At 41.0% G+C, this 11,123-nt stretch overlaps 1 pseudogene across 1 annotated transcript; it reads left to right on the top strand.

Annotated features, from left to right (window-relative positions):
• The first annotated feature begins 1,386 nt into the window (after positions 1 to 1,386).
• On the top strand, positions 1,387 to 6,290 carry LOC311290414 (extracellular calcium-sensing receptor-like; annotated as a pseudogene). The gene is made up of 6 exons: positions 1,387 to 1,616; positions 1,787 to 2,081; positions 2,294 to 3,079; positions 3,279 to 3,499; positions 3,763 to 3,886; positions 5,377 to 6,290. The product of its transcript is annotated as an extracellular calcium-sensing receptor-like (transcript).
• The last annotated feature ends 4,833 nt before the right edge of the window (positions 6,291 to 11,123 follow it).

Here is an 11,123-nt window from a genome sequence, read left to right as displayed (position 1 = left end):
AATAGGGCCTTCGCCCTTTCAGGGCTTGGGCCCTAATAATCCTACCGGAAACAATAGGGCCTTCGCCCTTTCAGGGCTTGGGCCCTAATAATCCTACCGGAAACAATAGGGCCTTCGCCCTTTCAGGGCTTGGGCCCTAATAAATAATCCTACCGGAAACAATAGGGCCTTCGCCCTTTCAGGGCTTGGGCCCTAATAATAATAATAATCCTACCGAAAACAATAGGGCCTTCGCCCTTTCAGGGCTTGGGCCCTAATAATAAACAATAATCCTACCGAAAACAATAGGGCCTTCGCCCTTTCAGGGCTTGGGCCCTAATAATCCTTAGAAGAACAATAGGGCTCTGCGCCCTTTCAGGGCTTGGGCCCTAATAATAATAATCCTAACGAAAACAATAGGGCCTTCGCCCTTTCAGGGCTTGGGCCCTAATAATAATAAATAATCCTAACGAAAACAATAGGGCCTTCGCCCTTTCAGGGCTTGGGCCCTAATAATAATCCCACCGAAAACAATAGGGCCTTCGCCCTTTCAGGGCTTGGGCCCTAATAACAAATAATCCTACCGAAAACAATAGGGCCTTCGCCCTTTCAGGGCTTGGGCCCTAATAATAATAATAATCCTAACGAAAACAATAGGGCCTTCGCCTTTTCAGGGCTTGGGCCCTAATAATAAATAATCCTACCGAAAACAATAGGGCCTTCGCCTTTTCAGGGCTTGGGCCCTAATAATAAATAATCCTACCGAAAACAATAGGGCCTTCGCCCTTTCAGGGCTTGGGCCCTAATAAATAATCCTAACGAAAACAAAGGGCCTTCGCCCTTTCAGGGCTTGGGCCCTAATAATCCTACCGGAAACAATAGGGCCTTCGCCCTTTCAGGGCTTGGGCCCTAATAAATAATCCTACCGAAAACAATAGGGCCTTCGCCCTTTCAGGGCTTGGGCCCTAATAATAAATAATCCTACCGAAAACAATAGGGCCTTCGCCCTTTCAGGGCTTGGGCCCTAATAATAATAATAATAATCCTAACGAAAACAATAGAGCCTTCGCCCTTTCAGGGCTTGGACCCTAATAATAATAAACAGAGCAATTCCAAGAGGGTCCTCACACCATTGGTGGTCGGGCCCTAATAAATGTGCTTTCACTGACTCATTTCTCTAGGGGTTACCAGAGGACCTTAAAGAAGGCAAGTAATGATTTTGGTGTTTTGATACATTTTATGATACACTGGAGACATATTCTGTTGTTGACTGATGTGAAATATTAGCCACACCCTCTTAGGTTTTACAGTAAAGAGTTACAACATATAACAGTAGTGGATGGTGAGTATAAAACAAGGATTAATGCTCACATCACAATTGGAATGGTCACTTGCCAAGAAGGAGAAATGAATTTTCATCTTTTAATGACAGTGACACTACTGTATATTATTAGGATTTGCCCTGCTGTGTGTGGGGTTAATTTAGGCACATGCATCCTCCAAGGTGACCCTCAGCCCCCTGCTCTCTTCAAGGATGGAGACTTCATCATTGGAGGGGCTTTCACCATTCATTACTATGTGAGGACAGAGAAAAACACCTTTACTAGACGACCACAACCACTTGAGTGCAGTGGCAGGTATTTAATTCTAAATTAAATGCCGTTCTTAACAACGTAGGGTAAATAGCTGATGATTGTCCTAAAATTATGTTTATAACTGTATTTTAAAGTAAAATAAGTTAATAAGAAGCAAACAGGTTTAGGTGAGGGCTCTTTTTTAATAGGAGGCTATGTGTGTACTTCAACAGCATGGACTTCAGAGAGCTGCGCTTTGCTCGTGCCTTGCAGTTCACTATCCAAGAGATAAACAACAGCTCCGATCTCTTACCGGGCATCACATTAGGGTACCATATATATGACTCTTGTGCCTCTGTGCCAATGGCAATTAAAGTAGTGTTACAGCTTGCCAACGGACAAGATCTGGTATTTAACGACACTGATTCCTGTGCAAAATCTGCTGCAATTCCTGCACTAGTCGGAGATTCTGCTTCCACGCCGGCTATAAGCATTTCAAGACTTCTCGGTCCTTTTGGAATTCCACAGGTGCTTGGACAATAAAACAATTTCCTTGTCTTCTTATTTAAAAAAAAAAAAAAGTGTCACAGTGTAAAAATGATTGTAATTTTGACCATAACACTAGTGAACATTGTCACAACAGTTAGTGTTAAGTATGTGATTCGAGTATTCAACATGTTCTACTTAACGTCCTTTCATGTTCAGAATATAGTATTATTTGTCTTCACTCTGCACTTTAGGTGAGTCACTACGCAACATGCGCGTGTCTCAGTGACAAGCGGCAACATCCTACTTTCTTCAGGACAATCCCCAGCGATCACCATCAAGCGGCCGCACTGGCACGGATGGTCAAGCACTTCGGATGGACGTGGATCGGGACTGTGTGCAGTGATTCAGACTACGGGAATAATGGCATGGCGTCATTCTTGAAAGCTGCGGAGAACGAGGGAATCTGTGTGGAGTATTCTGAGGCCTACTACAGGACCCAGCCGCGCAGTAAACTGAAAAAAGTCGCTGATGTCATTCGCAGATCAACGGCTCGTGTAATAGTTGCCTTTGTGGCTGCAGGTGACATGAGATTTCTCTTAGAAGATCTGAGTCAGCAGCCTCCTCCTCCGATGCAATGGGTTGGCAGCGAGGCGTGGGTTACAGATCCACAAATGCTGCGGTTTAATTTATGTATCGGTGCTGTGGGCATTGCAATCCCGCGTTCTGTTATCCCAGGATTTCGTAACTTTTTACTTGACCTGTCTCCAGAGCAGGCGCTGAAATTTCCCCTGCTGACAGAATTCTGGGAAAGCTCATTTAGCTGTAGTCTAAAACAGCAGACAGGTTCTTCTACTGGTATGCCAGCATGTGATGGCACAGAGGACCTGCGCGCATTACAGAACCCGTACACAGACACGTCCCAGTTGCGCGTCACTAACATGGTGTACAAAGCTGCATATGCTATAGCTCATGCCCTACATGGCATTGTCTGTAACGAAAATCAATGTGACAAAAACATCAAATTTGAGCCCCGACAGGTACGTTTTCTCATCTTGGAATAATTCTTTTGTTATTTGTTTATTTAAAAAATGTTTTATGCGTTTAAAATTCTACAGTATTCCTTTACTTTTTTGTAAACCTAAATATAGGCTATATTCAACCACACCTATTTTAGTACTGATTAATTAGCAAATAATTGTAAAAACACTTTTTTGATTAGATTTTCTTATCATGCAGGTTTTTGATCAACTCAAGCAAGTGAATTTTACTAAAAATAATTATTCTGTTTCATTCGATACCAATGGAGACCCCGTGGCCACCTATGAACTTGTGAATTGGCAGCTTCAGGGAGACGGTTCAGTTGATTTTGTTACAGTGGTCAATATGATGCATCCCAGCCTAAAGGCCAAGAATTCAGTCTGAGCAGAGACATAATTTGGTTTGATAAGAGTGAGAAGGTATACAATGTGTTGTTCTATTCTCTGTGGTTGTAATTATATATGAATGTTATACAGTACCCCTGGATTTTTTATTTATTTTTTTTTTTACTTATAACCATTTAAACACACGTTCTTTATTTATGTCATACACTTCAATTAAATAAACTGAACAAAACAATATATTTGCTTAGCATTCAACAACACTCTTCGTTTAGAGCTTCACTTTCAGAGCATTTTTGGCCAAAGTCTTTAATTTCAGACTCTGTTACTGTCACCTGCAGGTGCCTGTGTCTGTGTGCAGTGAGAGCTGTCCTCCAGGCACTAGGAAGGCTGTGCAAAAAGGAAGGCCTGTCTGCTGTTATGACTGCATTAACTGTGCTGATGGAGAGATCAGCAATGAGACAGGTGCTTTGTCAGGATATTCTTATACAATATACAGTATAATTGTAATATTAGACAATTTTTAAGGGAGAATTTTCCTTACACACTGAAAGCATGTGACAGTACATGAATTATTCATATATATATATATATATATATATATATATATATATATATATACACACACACAGTGGTGGTCAAAATTATTAGAACGGTAAGATTTTTTAATGTTTTTAAAAAAGTCTCTTCTGCTCACCAAGGCTTCATTTATTTGATCCAAAATACAGCAAAACCAGTAATATTGTGAAATATTTTTACAATTTAAAATAACTGTTTTCTATCTGAATATATTTTAAAATGCAATTTAGTTCTGTGTTGGTAAAGCTGAATTTTCAGCATCATTACTCCCGTCTTCAGTGTCACATGATCCTTCAGAAATCATTCTAATATGATGATTTGATGCTCAAGAAACATTTATTATTATTATCAATGTTGAAAACAGTTGTGTAAAAAAAATTTTCAGGATTATTTGATGAATAGATAGTTCAAAAGAACAGCATTTATCCGCAATAGAAAGCTTTTGTAACATTATCACTACCGTTCAAAAGTTTGGGGTCAGTAAGAGTTTTTTTTTTTTTTTTTTTTTTTTGGGGGGGGGGGGGGGGTGAAAGAAATGAATAATTGTATTCAGCAAGGATGCATTAAATTAATCAAAAGCGACAGTATATATACATTTATTATGTTGCAAAAGCTTTCTATTTCAATCTGCTTTAAAATGCTGTTCTTAAATCTACCTCTCAGTACTAAATTGAGTTATTTTTCGCTGCTTATTGCACCTAAACAGTCAAATACACACAAAATGACGGTCTTGGCGAGTATTTACGCAAACACAGCCAGTTATGTTTTAAGTTAACGTAAACAGTTGAGAAAGAAAACCACTAGCCACGGTGGCTGGTGAGCAAAAATGTTAATGTCAAGCCCTGTGTATATATTTTTCAAGGTAGAAAGTACTTTTTTCAGATTATTTATTTCATAAATATCTTCACATTTTTGAGCAACTGAATAAAAAAATTTTCATCTTGCCTTTCATAAAAAGGTCAAATTATCTGATATTTTAAAGGACATATTGACCTTGACACACAGCTGTGAGAGGCCTTTTTTATGATGTTTTTGTTTTTTGTTTTTTGCATGTTTCTGCATATTAACTACTTTACATTAACTACTTAAATTTAGTAAACACGTTTTTTCCCCCTTTTTTTCAAATATCACTAAGCAGTGAAGCAGTTTTGTTACAAATATTTTAATCTTTTAATAATCCTTTTTGAAATTAATATAGTTGTATGTATGAATTGCATTTTTATGTATTTTAAATGACATATAATAAATAAATTAGCATCATGTTATTGATCCCCTCATTTGGTCATTCTAAAACAGTAGTCTGACATCATATATGTCTAAATTTTGTTTCTGTGATTCATAAATGGCTGTTAAGCACTGATTTCTTCATCTTCCAGATTCTTTACAATGCCTCAAATGCCTGCCCGAGAACTGGCCCAATAATGAGAAGGACAAGTGCCTTCTTAAACCAGTGGAGTTTATCTCCTGGAATGAGATCCTTGGGATTATCCTGGCTGCTTTCTCTGTTGTTGGCTCTTCAGTGGCATTGAGCATTACTCTAGTCTTCTACAAAAACAGGGCATCTCCAATAGTAAGAGCCAACAACTCAGAGCTGAGCTTCCTACTGCTCTTTTCATTGACTCTGTGTTTCCTCTGTTCACTTACTTTCATTGGTCGGCCCACTGAGTGGTCCTGTATGTTGCGTCACACTTCATTCGGGATCATATTTGTCCTCTGTATCTCTTGTGTTCTCGGAAAAACAATAGTGGTGTTAATGGCCTTCAAGGCTACACTTCCAGGAAGTAATGTTATGAAATGGTTTGGGCCTGCACAACAGAGACTCAGTGTTTTTGGTTTCACTCTTATACAGATTCTTATATGTGTGATTTGGTTAAAAATATCCCCACCTTTTCCCTACAAAAATATGCAACACTACAAAGAAAAGATCATTCTTGAATGCAGCTTAGGATCAGCTATTGGTTTCTGGGCTGTACTGGGTTATATTGGCCTCCTAGCTTTCCTTTGCTTTATTTTAGCTTTTCTGGCCCGCAAGCTCCCTGATAACTTCAATGAGGCTAAATTCATCACATTTAGTATGCTCATATTCTGTGCTGTTTGGATCACCTTTATTCCAGCTTATGTCAGTTCTCCAGGGAAATTTACTGTAGCTGTGGAGATATTTGCTATTTTAGCTTCAAGCTTTGGTCTGATTCTCTGTATTTTTGCTCCTAAGTGTTTCATTATTGTCTTTAGGCCAGAGCAGAATACCAAAAAACATTTAATGGGTAAAGTGCCATCAAAATCCCTTTGAGACTCAACTATTTTTACATGTTTGTGCTATATGTGCAAATATGTAATGTAAAAATGTATGTGCAAAAAAATATGATAAATAAATAAATATTAAATATAATATGAATATAAATAAATCACAATAAATATGCTTTGGTATAGTTCTATACTTACACATGTTGGTCGAACAGATGGTATGCAGTACATTCACAACTTGTGTAGTTCATTCATGCTGCTATATTTTAGCATGTTTCTGTAGTTCAGATGTAAAAATAAAAACATTTTTTTTTCCTCTCTCATTTAACATTGCTTAATATTTCACGGCAACCCATTATTACTCCTAAGAGCTCTGTGCATCACTATACAGATTTTTATTTAATTTTTTTAGAAGAAGAACTTTTTGAGTGGGTTTCCACAAACCATGTGTGTAGTCAAAGAAACAAAAACAACAAAAAAGTTACTTATAAATATTTTACTTCTCGTCAGACTTGGGCCGGCCAAAACAGGCAAACTCTGAGTGAACAGGTCCACTTCCGCTCTATCGTACCTCTGCCAAATCAAGTCCACCACTTCCGGGTTGAGTCTCTGTTGATTTAAAAATCTTGCTTTCCCCTGTTGGTTGATTTCATGGAAACAGACACCAGTGATTTTGCCAAGATATCTCTTATTTATTTTATATAAGACATAGGAAAAAGAGACAATGGATAAAACGAAGGTCGTGATTCAGCTTCGCAGTCATCTTCCATCTCTTTCTGCTTTCCGGACAGAAGGGCTTGGTTTTTATAGCCAACATCTCGTCATCTCTCTGCCATAGACAAAGACTATCAGTTATTGTATATGTTGACCAGAAAACTGCATTATCAGAAAAACACATGATGTGAAACACATGACTATAATGTAACTAAAACAGTACATCACCAGAGAAACATGTGGTTCCCATTAACAATGTATCTCCTTATGCTATGCTTGGTAAACACTGCACAAACATTTCAGTCTAACTCCAACACACTCAAAGTCTCACAAAGTCTCTCCTCCATGATTCACAAAATACAATTGATTACAAATGATTATAAATGTATATAAAAATTATAACACAGATACATAATACTACTGATTAATAATACTACTGATTATGAATATTAATAAAAAGTAATAATAATACTAAAAACAATATTAGATAAAAATTTTAGTCTTCAGTCCCTCCACTGGAACTACGGCCGTCAGTTCCACACCATCATTCCCAGGTGGCCAACCTATTGAAATTGACAGTGAGGAGAAATAGCAGACCAAAAGAATAGACATAAAGGACAGAAGAATAGAAACAGAAAAGAAGAGAAACAAAACAAAGAACAAAATAACAAAGAACCCAACCCATGTCATGTCCCCAAATACTATGTGTCATTTAACATCTATGTGTATGCATTTAAAAAATGAACCCCAATCATCTAAGAAAAGAAAAACTAATACGTCTTCTGCCAGTGCCTCGACTCGTTAACCCATTTAATCCCAAATTTTTCTCAGACACAAAAATATCCAAATCATGTGTCATTAGTATCCCTTTGAAACAATCAATCATAATTTTTTTAAATTTTCATGGAAAAGTATGTGAAAAAGTGTGTTTTATGATCGGTCACAATTGTGACCGGTGGGATACTGTGTTGTATCAACCATTGGACAGACTGAATATAGGTCTATTTGACCTGTGCGTGTGTTTGTGTGTTTGTTTGTGTGTGTGTTTGTGTGTGTGTGTGTGTTTGTGTGTGTGTGTGTGTGTGTGTGTGTGTGTGTGTGTGTTTGTGTGTGTTTGTGTGTGTTTTTGTGTTTTTGTGTGTGTGAGTGTGTGTGTGCGTGTGCATAAGAGTGTATAAAATCCTTATAAAATCCTTGAGGCCACGAGATACTATCTTGAGGCAACGAGAAACTATCTTGAGGCCACGGGATAGTGTCTGGAGGCCACGGGATAGTGTCTGGAGGCCACGGGATAGTGTCTGGAGGCCTCGGGATAGTGTCTGGAGGCCACGGGATATTGTCTGCAGGCCACGGGATAGTGTCTGGAGGCCACGGTATAGTGTCTGGAGGCCACGGGATAGTGTCTGGAGGCCTCGGGATAGTGTCTGGAGGCCACGGGATAGTGTCTCGAGGCCACGGGATAGTGTCTGGAGGCCTCGGGATAGTGTCTGGAGGCCACGGTATAGTGTCTGGAGCCCACGGGATAGTGTCTGGAGGCCTCGGGATAGTGTCTGGAGGCCTCGGGATAGTGTCTGGAGGCCACGGGATAGTGTCTGGAGGCCACGGGATAGTGTCTGGAGGCCACGGGATAGTGTCTGGAGGCCACGGGATAGTGTATCGAGGCCACGGGATAGTGTCTGGAGGCCTCGGGATAGTGTCTGGAGGCCACGGGATAGTGTCTGGAGGCCACGGGATAGTGTCTGGAGGCCACGGGATAGTGTATCGAGGCCACGGGATAGTATCTTGAGGCCACGGGATAGTGTCAGGAGGCCACGGGATGGTATCCTGAGGTCACGAGATGGTATCTCGAGGCCACGGGATACTATCTCGAGGCCACGGGATACTATCTCGAGGCCACGGATAGTGTCTCGAGGCCACGGGATAGTGTCTGGAGGCCACGGGATAGTGTCTCGAGGCCACGAGATAGTGTCTGGAGGCCACGGGATAGTGTCTGGAGGCCACGGGATAGTGTCTGGAGGCCACGGGATAGTGTCTGGAGGCCTCGGGATAGTGTCTGGAGGCCACGGGATAGTGTCTGGAGGCCACGGGATAGTGTCTGGAGGCCACGGGATAGTGTCTGGAGGCCACGGGATAGTGTATCGAGGCCACGGGATAGTGTCTGGAGGCCTCGGGATAGTGTCTCGAGGCCACGGGATAGTGTCTCGAGGCCACGGGATAGTGTCTCGAGGCCACGGGATAGTGTCTGGAGGCCACTGGAGGCCACGGGATAGTGTCTGGAGGCCACGGGATAGTGTATCGAGGCCACGGGATAGTATCTTGAGGCCACGGGATAGTATCTTGAGGCCACGGGATGGTATCCTGAGGTCACGAGATGGTATCTCGAGGCCACGGGATACTATCTCGAGGCCACGCGATAGTATCTCGAGGCCACGGGATACTATCTCGAGGCCACGGGATAGTGTCTCGAGGCCACGGGATAGTGTCTCGAGGCCACGGGATAGTGTCTCGAGGCCAGGGATAGTGTCTCGAGGCCACGGGATAGTGTCTGGAGGCCTCGGGATAGTGTCTGGAAGCCACGGGATAGTGTCTGGAGGCCACGGGATAGTGTCTGGAGGCCACGGGATAGTGTCTGGAGGCCACGGGATAGTGTCTGGAGGCCACGGGATAGTGTCTGCAGGCCACGGGATAGTGTCTGGAGGCCACGGGATAGTGTCTGGAGGCCACGGGATAGTGTCTGGAGGCCTCGGGATAGTGTCTGGAGGCCACGGGATAGTGTCTCGAGGCCACGGGATTGTGTCTCGAGGCCACGGGATAGCGGGATAGTGTCTCGAGGTCACGGGATAGTGTCTGTGTGTAAAATTAGGTAGAAAGTTAGGTAGCAGCAGAAAGTAAGGTAGAACAGTTAGCCTATGTGTATTAGCATGTTGATACAATGGGTTATCCCACCGGTCACTATTGTTGCCGTTGACATGTTTGTGAGTTCTATGACCACATTAAATAAAGTTGAGTAATTGCAAATGCATATATCAATACTAGACACCTTAAACATGATGTGTACCAAAAATCTATGTCCTATCTTTATGTTAACATACTTTAATAACCTTTTCTTTGGGAGCTTTCTTGCTGCCATCCTCTTCTCTTGGCGCAAACAGGAAGTAAACAGCTCTGGTCATGTGACAATTTACAGTAAACATGCGACACTGCACATATTTCATTGAGACCCTTTATTATTTCAATATCTGCTGGAAATGCATTGATAGATCATTCAGTAACATTTTTATAGCCTTAGAAATGAAACATTTTTTTACGGTCACTATTGTGACCGGTGGGATTAAATGGGTTAATTACTTAACTCCTCAAGTTCCTGGCCAAAACAACAAACTAAAATAAACGTTGATGTTAAAGGATTCTATCCCTTGGGGTTGAAAATCAGTAAGTGGGTGTTCATTGTTTGTGAGGTTGTGTTTTGTAAGTATTATAGAATGTGTAAAATCTCCTATTTCACTCCAAATTTCCCATTCTCGGTTCTATCCATTTGGTTAATAGTAACCAATTTAACAGGTTTGGTACTTTTCCTTCTAGTAACACATATGATGAGTAGTATTACTAATAAAATCACCAAGACTACTACCATAGTCAAAACTATCCATTCTGACCACGACAGATTTCCTGGAATTTGCGATAATTTAGTCTCAGACATTAATTTAGCTATTCCATTCGCTACGATAACATGACCCATTGCTTGAATTCCCTCCTCTTGAGCTGCTTTAACACTCTTTTTAACTATTCTAACCATTTCAAAGAGTTCATAATTCCTTTCTTCTACTAAATCATTATTCCACCATTGCGGCTCTAACTGCAACAATTGCACATGTGGAACATGAATTCCACCCAAGTGAAGAGGATAGAGAATCTCAAGACAAAACGGATCAGGAGGAATTGGACATAACTTCCCTCCGTATATCATATTTTCACTTATCCCATCATGTAATATGCACCACTGTGCTTCTGACACCTGCCATGCACCTGTGGCTTGTTCTAAAGGAACTACTTCCCAAACTGCAGATCCATTAAGAGATAAACTAAACATTGTAGAGCATGAGCAAATTACCCACTCATGTTCCTCAACACAACAGTCTGTGGTAGAAATCATTGGTGTATCACC

This window comes from Rutilus rutilus (assembly GCF_951802725.1).
Source record: "Rutilus rutilus genome assembly, chromosome: 5".
Lineage (NCBI taxonomy): Eukaryota > Metazoa > Chordata > Actinopteri > Cypriniformes > Leuciscidae > Rutilus > Rutilus rutilus.
This window is presented reverse-complemented; position numbering and strand designations above follow the sequence as displayed.